Consider the following 11,131-nt stretch of genomic DNA (forward strand, 5'->3'; position numbering starts at 1 on the left):
CAGCAGTATTTTTAGTAACTTTTTCTTTAGCATACTTGGAAGATGATTTATTAAGCTGAACTGTCTTTAGACGTAATTATTGTGAATGTCTGTTTTATTTTATCATGGTGGTTCACATGGCTCTGATGTTCAGTTTGTATTTTTGGAATTGCTTTACTTAGAATTAAAACAGACCAACATTAAATGTGTGTATTTTTTAAAGAGCTAATGAGTTTTGCTTCTGTATTTGCTTGAAAATACACACTGGTGCAGTGGATGACTGCTTTTATTTAGCCAGGGAGCTAAGGATTTTTCAGTTTCATTGTAAATATGTTCACTGGAATTAATCTTTATAAAACTTTGCTTACATTTTCTTTTTGTCCCCAAAATAATATAATAATTATTGCATGTTCATCTTAAGTGATCCTTTAAAAAAATAAACTATTTAGCCAGCTTGTACACTTTGTACTTGAAAGACAATATTATCTCCCTTTACCCACCCTGTCCCCAAACTTCAAAAAAATGCAGGCTTTTCAACTTTGTTTTCTTTTCTTCTTACTTACATAGACGGTGTCAGGGTTCACATAAAAGGATTTTCTGTTTTTTTCCTAAAAATCTTTGCCCCTGGGTTACAGAAAGAAAAGATGTAAAAATAAACTCATTTTAATTCCATTTTTATCCAAAACAAATGAATTTTTATGACTATCCTGATAATAAATGATAAATATGGATTCTTAGGCCCTTAGGTGATCAAACTAGATGAGAATATGAGCTGTTGGTTATTCTGTAAATTCTAATGTATGGATGATGAAGTCAGATCTTGCTTGCTAGGTATATTTTGTTACTAAATGTTTAGTAGAAGTGAATGTTCACTGATATTGAGGGTTACATTCCCCTTTTATTTTGCAAGGTCTGTCCCACTATGCATGCTTGGTTTCTTTGTGTATATATTCACAAGATTTCTATTACTAGTGCTGGGGGTAGAACTAATTCTGTGTTTTAGGCTGATTGAGTTTTCTGTTAGGTACTATTAAGTTTTGGTTGGAACATGATCTGACTTACATAGTTATAGCAGACTGTTTTATAATGTGGTTCTGGAGTAGTTTGAATGAGGATGTCATGGCAAAGGAATGTGTCCAGGCAGTTTTGGGAAAGAGTAAAAAATGCCCTGTTTGTGTGTGGAAGTTTTCCTCTTTATATTTGAGTATGTCTATGAATATGCACTCCTGAAAGTCTCCTTTGGTTTTTACTCTGGCAGTTGATCAGTCATGTTCTTTCCTCAGGAAAATAAAAACTTGACAGTTAAATGTAAAGTGAGAATTTTATCTGATCATGAATTCTTTTCTAATTAGTAGCAGTTAAGAAGCCAGATGTCTTGACTGATAGAAATTTGGAGATGGGAGAAGCTGTGAAAGCAAACTGATTGGCTCTCTGAACGACAGGTATTGGGAGCGAGTATAATGTTTGTAACTTTTAAGTTATAGTATCAAAATGTCTTGACAGGGCCGGCCTGGTGGTGTAGTGGTTGAGTTTGTGCACTCCATTTTGGTGGCCTGGGGTTCACGGTTTTGGATCCCAGACGTGGACCTATACACCACTCATCAAGCCATGCTGTGGCAGGCATCCCACATATAAAATAGAGGGAGACTGGCACAGGTATTAGCTCAGTGACAATCTTCCTCAAGCAACAAAACAGGAAGATTGGCAACAGATGTAGCTCAGGGCCAATCTTCTTCACCAAAAAAATAAATAAAATCAAGAAAAAATGTCTTGGGGCAATAGCTAGAGCAAAAGATTATGTTGTCTTTATATTTAAAATTAGAATAAGACTCCAAATTAACCAGTTCACTCTTTTTTCCTCCCCTACCCTCATTTATACCCAACAAAACCCCTCTTTGCTTGTTCCCCTTGCATTTTCTCTTTGTTGGAGATGATGAGTATTGAAACTGGATGCTTAGTAATAACTCCACACTTTTGCAGCATTTTCAAGGAATGTGATATCTCATTCAAGAAAATTTTCCACTGGATATTTTTGTGAAGAAGATTGGCCCTGAGCTAATATGTCTGTTGCCAGTCTTCCTCTTTTTGCTTGAGGAAGATTGTCACTGAGCTAACCTCTGTGGCAATCTTCCTCTATTTTATGTGGGATGCCACCACAGTGTAGCTTGACAGGCGGTGCTGGGGCCATTCCCGGGATCCAAACTGGCAAATCCCAGGCCGCCTGAAGTGGAGCGCACGAACTTAAGCACTACACCACTGGGCCAGCCCTTTGCGTTGGATTTAAGCAAACAAATGAACAAAACTTTCATAGATGAAAAAATGTACTTAGTGGAAAAAACGAACATATATCCTCTTCAAAATCATTAGTCTAATTTCTGTTCCTTGTGTTTACCAAAAGATATTCAATCCGCCTCCCCCTCTTTTTTTGTAGCCTATAACATGCTTTCTCAATGAGTAATATAGTCCCAAAATGGGCACAGATTGATTCATGGGGTGGCAAAAAAGTCTTAGATAATGGTTTGTGGCCCTCCAAAGCTTAACTCTGCTTGACAAAGATCTTATTCTTTAGTATTTAATTACTTTCCTTGAGTCTTCTTGAGTATCACAAGAGCAGCACTGATCTTGAGTTCATGGAACGTAGACAAAATATGTGCAAGAATCAGTGCTACGAAACTGTGGCAGATGGATAGCTATGTTTTGGAGGACTTTGATTGTTCAGTCTCGGAGTCATCCTGTGAGAGGTGGTCTGCACATGGCTTTTGACTTCCACTGACTTTTGTGGATGTTTCTGTTTGATCCTCAGTGCTTTGGTGTGTGACCTGGGCTTGGAGAATTAAATAAGACTATTTACATTTTGTTGTTTAGTTCTAACAGGGTTATTCAGGCCATCATTAATTATGTCAAGAAGTGAAAAGGAAAAATGTTGACAATATCTGAATCGATATATAGCAGCTAGTTAAAAATAATTTTTTTGTATCAAGCAGAAGTTCAAAGTAAGCTCACCAAAAACAATTTAAGAAATTAAGTTTTTTAAATGTTTTACTTTTGCTGGAGAAATACCATTTTTGAATGATTTTTAAAAACTGGGTTACGTTGCTATTATGCGTTTATATAAGTTGATAATTTGCATATGTAATTTTAGAACATTATAGTTTATGTAAGTAAATAAGTTACATTAAAAGTTACTCAGGGCCGGCCAGTGGCATAGCGGTTAAGTTTGCATGCTACTTTTCGGCGGCCCAGGGTTCACCAGTTTGGATCCTGGGCGTGGACCTTCGCACCACTTATCAAACCATGCTGTGGCAGGCATCCCACATTTAAAATAGAGGAAGATGGGCACAGGTGTTAGCTCAGGGCCGCTCTTCCTCAGCAAAAAGAGGAGGATTGGTGGTGGATGTTAGCTCAGGGCTAACCTTCCTCAAAAAAATAAATAAATGAAAAAAAATAAAGTTATTCAAAAAGAAGTTGTAAATTTAGGTTAAATGTTTATAGCAGCATCCAGTATTAATAATATGAACTTAGAGAAGTATTCTAATTAGTGTTATTTTAACCAATAATTGACATCTTACATATTTTATCTTTAATACTATTAGTGGAATGTAAGGAAATTTTTCCTATACAGAATTTGAGACAAAAACAAGATTTTTGTGAGAATTTGAGTCCCTTTGAAAATATGTAAAGCTTGCTTAGGTATCCCTGAAGTTAAACTTTTCCTTGAGGAGATAAGGAAGTTTAAGGAAATGAAGCTTGTTGGACAGACTTTTGGGAGGGAAAGACTGTTGGTTTGTCTAAGACTTATGGAGGCACAGTTTTGGTTCCTGTATCCCTTTATCACCAAATCTCTTCCAGAATCCAAGAGCATATCTATAACAGATCTATTAATTTTTTTGTTATAATTTTGTATAACTTTATATTTTAGACTTTCTCTCTTATTTTTATCTCTGCATATAAATTTTCCAGTGAAGAATTACGTCATTAGAAACCTATTCTTAAAAATTTTTTAAATTTTATTGAGGCCTTAATAGTTTATAACATTGTGAAATTTCAGTTGTACGTTATTGTCAGTCACCATATAAATAAATATGCCCCTTCACCCCTTATGCCCAACTCCTAATCCCCTTCCCCTCTGTTAACCACTAAACTGTTCTCTTTGTCCATCTGTTAGTTTATCTTCCACATATGAGTGAAATCATACGGTGTTTGTCTTTCTCTGTCTGGCTTATTTTGCTTAACATAATACCCTCAGGGTCCATCCATGTTGTTGCAAATGGGATGATTTTGTCTTTTTTTTTTTTATTTTTTAAGGATTGGCATCTGGGCTAACAACTGTTGCCAACCTTTTTTTTTTTCTGCTTTATTTCCCAAACCCCCCCCCCCGCCCCCCCGCAACATAGTTGTATATCTTAGTTGCAGGTCCTTCTAGTTGTGGGATGTGGGACGCCGCCTCAACGTGGCCTGACGAGTGGTGCCATATCCACGCCCAGGATCTGAACCCTGGGCCGCCGCAGCGGAGCACGCAAACTTAACCACTCGGCCATGGAGCCGGCCCCAGATTTTGTCTTTTTTTATGGCTAAGGAGTAGTCCATTGTAAATATATACCACATCTTATTTATCCAATCACCAGTTGATGGGCACTTGGGTTGCCTCTACTTCTTGGCTATAGTGAATAATGCTGCAATGAACACAGGGGTGTGTAAGTCTCTTTGAATTGTTGATTTCAAGTTCTTTGGATAAATATCCAGTTGTGAGATACCTGGGTCATATGGTATTTCTATTTCTAATGTTTTTTTTTTTTGAGGAAGGTTAGCCCTGAGCTAACATCTGCTGCCAATCCTTCTCTTTTTGCTGAGGAACACTGGCCCTGAGCTAACATCCATGCCCACCTTCCTCTTTATATGTGGGACGCCTACCACAGCATGGTTTGACAAGCAGTGCATAGGTCTGCACCTGGGATCTGAACCAGTGAACCCTGGGCTGCTGAACTGGAACATGTGAACTTAACCATTACGCCACCAGGCTGGCCCCTCTTTTTAATTTTTTGATTAAATCTCCATGTTGTTTTCCATAGTGGCTGCACCAGTTTACATTCCCACCAGCGGTGTATGAGGGTTCCCTTTTCTCCACAACCTCTCCAACATTTGTTATTTTTTGTCTTGGTTATTATAGCTATTCTAATGGATGTATGGTGATATCTTAGTGTAGTTTTGATTTGCGTTTTCCTGATGATCAGTGATGTTGAGCATCTTTTCATGTGCCTCTTGGCCATCTGTATATCCTCTTTGGAGAAATATCTGTTCATATTCTCTGCCCATTTTTTGATTGGGTTGTTTGGTTTTTTTGTTGTTGAGTAATGTGAGTTCTTTATATAGTATGGAGATTAACCCCTTGTTGGATATATGATTTGCAGATATTTTCTCCCAGTTGGTGGCTTGTCTTTTGTTTTGATCCTGGTTTCCTTTGCCTTGCAGAACCTCTTTAGTCTGATGAAGTCCTACTTGTTTATTTTTTCTTTTGTTTCCCTTGTCTGAGTAGACATATTTGACAAGATCCTTCTAAGAGCGATGTCAAAGAGTGTGTTACCTGTATATTTTTTTTTTTAGGAGTTTTATGGTTTCGGGTCTTACCTTCAAGTCTTTGATCCATTTTGAGTTAATTTTTGTGTATGGCGAAAGAGAATGGTCTACTTCCATTCCTTTGCATGTGGCTGTCCAGTTCTCCCAACACTGTTTATTGAAGAGACTTTGCTTTCTCCATTGTATGTTCTTGGCTGCTTTGTAGATTAGCTGTCTGTAGATGTGTGGTTTTATTTCTGGGCTTTCAATTCTGTTCCATTGATCTGTCTGTGTTTTTTTGCTGGTACCATGCTGTTTTGTTTACTATAGCTTTGTAGTATATTTTGAAGTCAGGGATTTTGATGCCTCCAGCTTTGTTCTTTTTCCTCAGGATTGCTTTAGAAATTCGGGGTCTTTTGTTGGCCCATATGAATTTTAGGATTCTTCGTTATGTTTCTGTGAAGAATGTCAGTGGGATGCTGATTGGGATTGCACTGAATTTCTAGATTGCTTTAGGTAGTATGGACATTTTAATTATATTTAGCCTTTGAATCCATGTGCATGGAATTCCTTTCCATTTCTTTATGTCATCATCGATTTCTTTCAATAATGTCTTACAGTTTTCACTATATAGGTCTTTCACTTCCTTGGTTAAATTTATTCCTAGATATTTTGTTCTTTTTGTTGCAGTTGTAAACAGGATTGATTTTTGAGTTCTCTTTCTGTTAGTTCATTATTAGGGTATAGAAATGCAACTGATTTTTGTAAGTTGATTTTGTACCCTGCAACTTTGCTGTAGTTGTTGATTATTTCTTATAGTTTTCCGATGGATTCTTTAGGGTTTTCTATATATAAAATCATGTCATCTGCAAACAGTGAGAGTTTCACTTCTTCATTGCCTATTTGGATCCCTTTTATTTGTTTCTCTTGCCTAATTGCTCTGCTAAAAACCTCCAGTACTATGTTGAGTAAGAATGATGAGAGTGGGCACTCTTGTCTTGTTCCTCTTCTCAGAAGGATGGCTTTCAGTTTTTCCCCATTGAGTATGATGTTGGCTGTGGGTTTGTCATAAATGGCCTTTATCATGTTCAGGTACTTTTCTTCTATGCCCATTATATTCAGAGTTTCTATCATAAATGGATGTTGGATCTTGTCATATGCTTTCTCAGCATCTACTGAGATAATCATGTGGTTTTTATTCCTCATTTTGTTTATGTCATGTATCACATTGATTGATTTGTGGATATTGAACCATCCTGCTAAGGTGTGTATTAAGATTAGTTTGGCACTGGTATTTAGGATGAATTAGAGGGAAATCATGTGAGCAGCAAAGCCAGCTAGAGCTAATCTAAATCTCAGTAAATCTGAGGTGTAGTAGAAGCAGTAGGAATGTTGAGAATACGCATGAGAGAGATTAGGGAGATTAGCTGACAATACTTGGTGACTTAGCAGGTAAGAGGTCTAAGTTTTGAAGGCCTGGGAGGCTAGTGATGTTACTAAACAGAGGGAACAGAAGAGGAGCAGGTTAGTTCAGAGAACAGTAAGGAAGGAAGTTAGGCTTGGTTGGAACAAAAGGTTGATGCTTTGAAGTAAAGGTAGTAGTAAAGAAGTGGAGTAGGACCAGATTATGGAACAAGACTAGTTCTTAGCTACTGCTTCTGCCAGGCATTTCCCAGAAGCTTATGCTCTTTATTACTGAAAACTTGCTTGTCACCATTCTTTAAGCAAAGACCTAGAACACTCAAGTTTCTTTATGGTGGTACTGTGGCAAGTCTGTAGGACTTTCAATTAAAATATGGGTTTTCTGTCATACTCGCTGTCGTAATATGGAAATAATTATTTAGAAGGTATTAGCTGAACAAAACAAGTATTTGTTTTGTTGAAGCAAGTAATACCTATATTTATAGTGGGAAACCATTGCATTGTTTTATTTAAAAGCTTCTCCTGGGGCCAGCCCCCGTGGTTTAGTGGTTAAGTTCAGTGCATTCTGCTTTGGCAGCCCGGGTTTAGTTCCCAGGCATGGACCTACATCATTTGTCTATCAGTGGCCATGCTGTGGCGGTGGCTCACATACAAAATAGAGGAAGATTGGCAACTGATGTTAGCTCAGGGCGAATCTTCTTCAGCAAAAAAAAAAAAGAAAAGAAAAGAAAAGAAAGCTTATTCTGAAGCAAAAGCACTTGGAAGTGTTTCCAAGAGAATACTTCATAGGGCTTTCCAGGTGGATACTGTGGATTCAAAAGTCCATACTGGACTCCAAAGTGTAGTTGCATAAAAAGCAGGTAGTAATAAAAATCAAACTTGAAAATACTTTTTAAAAAGAAATATTGAAAAGAAGTAATATGCAAATAGTTTGAGTTTTAAAATGAATGAGGAAAAGACTGTTCTGGGAAGAAAAATTAATAATAAAAATATTTATAAGATATTTAGAGTGATGAGGAAAAATGTCAGATGATTTTCTTGGTTAACACTGGAAAGCAGTGTTAAAATATTTCAAGTAGTTACTAAAACTGATTTACTTTTTCTTTGGAATTGAGAAATATAAATTTCGGTTTAGAAAATGACAAGCATTTGCTATAGTCCAGTAGTAGGGGACCTTGAAAACTAATTAAATATTACAATCAACAAGTAATTAATTCCCTTCATAAGAAAACTGTAATAGTCTCCAATTCTGGATTTTCTTGTAATAGAAATTTACATCTGGAGTGAATAGTACTCTTTTTCCTCAACTAAACCTGACTTGGAGGAAATAATGCTAATTTGTTTCTAATGTATTACCTTTATGCTTAACCCCAAGTTGTTGTACCTTAGCTGGCAACAAGAAGAATTAGTGAAGCAGTTCCAAGAGAATGAAGATGTGGTTTAGAAGAAAGGGCAGTGATGGGGAAGGATGGAAGTAGTAGATGAGAAAAACAGGGCAGGAAACCTTTTATCAACCCTGTTGTGGTTTTTTTTCCCCAAAATGGAAAAGCTTCACTATTTTCTAAGTATAATATAAAAATATTTCTCAGTGAAAAATTCAGACAACACAAACTATAAAAGATTCTGAAAATCCCCCCCCGTTCTACAATCCAGACATAATGATGTAGGCTTCTAGCCTTTTTATCTATTTCTCTTTGTTTTTACTGAAAAAAGATCATTCATGTTGTTTTGAAACTTTACTTTTCACTTAATAGTAAACTGTGTGCCTCCTTTTTGCATCAGCAAATACTGTGTTTTAGGCATCGTACTGGGTGCGGTGGATATAATAGACGTGTTCTCTGCCCTCAGAGATTAGAGTCTAGTAGAGGGTTTGTATATGTTAATTATGGTGTTGTATGATCAGTGCTAAAAAGTCAGGGATAGCTTCTCTGTTGAGATTCACAGAACAGTGCTTCTGCAACATTTGAGAAATAGCTGTGGTCTCCCTAGGGTAGTGTTCTAATAACCAGTTCATCATAGTATAACCTCTGGATAATATTTTAGAATATGGAATTGCTTCAGAAAGGAAAAAGGTTGACTCTGGATTCTTCTTTCATATTTCATGTATAACCGATCAGGCTCAATTCCTTAAGCTTCCTGAAGAATACAGTGTTTCATCTTTCTACTGATAACTAAATTCTTAAGAATTGAAGCAATACCTAAAATGACAATTGGTTTTTCACTGATAATATTTTGGTTTTATTTAATTTGAAGTTAGAGTAAATTATTTTACTCATTCCTGGGCTCATTCAGAAATATGTATATACCAACACACTAATGTCTGTGTCAGGTATAAAATTCATCTGCCCCATTTTTGTTTTAAATTTTTATTTTGAAATAATTATACATTCACAAGAAGTAGCAAAAAAAATGTACAAGGAGTTCCTGTGTACTTTTCACACAGGTTCCCCCAATGGTAACATCTTGCACATGGTACAATATCACATCCAGAAAATAGACGTTGGTGCAGTCCTGTTTGTTCAAATTTCACCAATTTTACAAACACTCATTTGTGTGTGGGTATATATAGTTCTATGTAATTATATCACATGTAGATTTATACAACCACCACTCAAAACAGAATTTTTCCACCACAAGGCTTCCTTTATAGCCACATTTTCTTTCTTCCTTTCTTCCTTCCATTCCTAACAACTGGCAACCACTAATCTGTTTTCTGTCTCTAATTTTATTTCAAAAATGTTACATAAAAGGAATCATACAGTGTGTAACCTTTTAAGAATGGGTTTTTTTCCCCACTGACCTTAATTCCCTTGAGGTCCACCCAAATTGTTGCATATATCAATAGTTTATTCCTTTTTTTTGCTGCATAGTAAGTATTTCACGGTATGGGTGTACTAAAGGTTAACCATTCACTCTTTGAAGGACAGTTGGGTTATTTCCAGTTTGGGGCTATTACAAATGAAGCTGCTATGTGGAATTTGAAATGTTTACAGGTTTTTATTTGAACATATGTTTTCATTTTTCAGGGGTAAGTGTCCAAGAGTATAAATGCTGGGTTGCGTGGTAAGTGCATGTTTAGTTTCATAAGAAACTGCCAAAATATTTCCTGAAGTGACTCTACCATTTTATGTCCCACTAGCCGTGTATGAGTGATCCAGTTTCTCTTGTATCCTCGCCAGCATTTGGTGGTGTAACTATTTTTTATTTTAGCCATTCTGGTAGGTGTGTAATGATATCTCATTATGGTTTTAAGTTGAATTTCCCTAATGGTAATGATGTAGAACATCTGTTCATGTGCTTATTTGCCATCCACATACCTTCTTCATTGAAATGTCTGTTCATGTCATTTGCCCATTTTCTAATTAAATTGGGTTTTTTTACTGTTGAGCTTTGGGAATTCTTTATATATTGTAGTCCTTTTTTGGATATGTAGTTTGTATGTATTTTCTCCCCATCTGTAGCTTATTTTTTCATCCCCTTAACAGGGTCTTGTGTAGAGCAAAAGTTTTTCTTTTTGATTAGGTTCAGTTGATCAGTTTTTCCTTTTATGGGTCATGCATTTGGTGTCGTGTGAAAATTCTTTGTCTAGCTCTAGGTCCTGAAGATTTTCTCATAATTTGAAAAGCTTTATAGTTTTTTACAGTTATGTTCATATAATTACCTGTTTGTCCCAATTGCTCCAGCACTGTTTATTTAAAAGGCTTGCTTTTCCCTATTGAATTCCTTTTGCACCTTTGTGAAAAATCACCTGGACTTGTTTTGGTGTATTTCTAGCATCTCTGTTCCACTGATCTTTGTGTCTTTCCCTCCACCAATACCATGCAGTGTTGATTACTGTAGCTATATAGTAAGCATTAACATAGCTAGCTTTATTCTTTTTCAAAATTGTTTTAGTGCTTTGCCTTTCCATGTAAATTTTAGACTGAGCTCATCTCTGTCTACAAAAAGACCTTGCTGGATTTTCATAGTAATTAAGTTATATTTAGATTAATTTTGGAAGAATTGACCTTTTTACTAAGTTGAGCTTTCCAATCCATGAACATGGTATACTTCTCCATTTATGTAGGTCTTTGATTTCTTTCACCAGCATTTGATAATTTCAGCATACAGATCCTTGTATGTTTTATTAGATTTATACCTAAGCATGTCATTTTCTTTGGAGTGATTGTAAATGGTA

Source organism: Equus asinus, chromosome 16 (assembly GCF_041296235.1).
Source record: "Equus asinus isolate D_3611 breed Donkey chromosome 16, EquAss-T2T_v2, whole genome shotgun sequence".
In the NCBI taxonomy this organism is placed as follows: domain Eukaryota; kingdom Metazoa; phylum Chordata; class Mammalia; order Perissodactyla; family Equidae; genus Equus; species Equus asinus.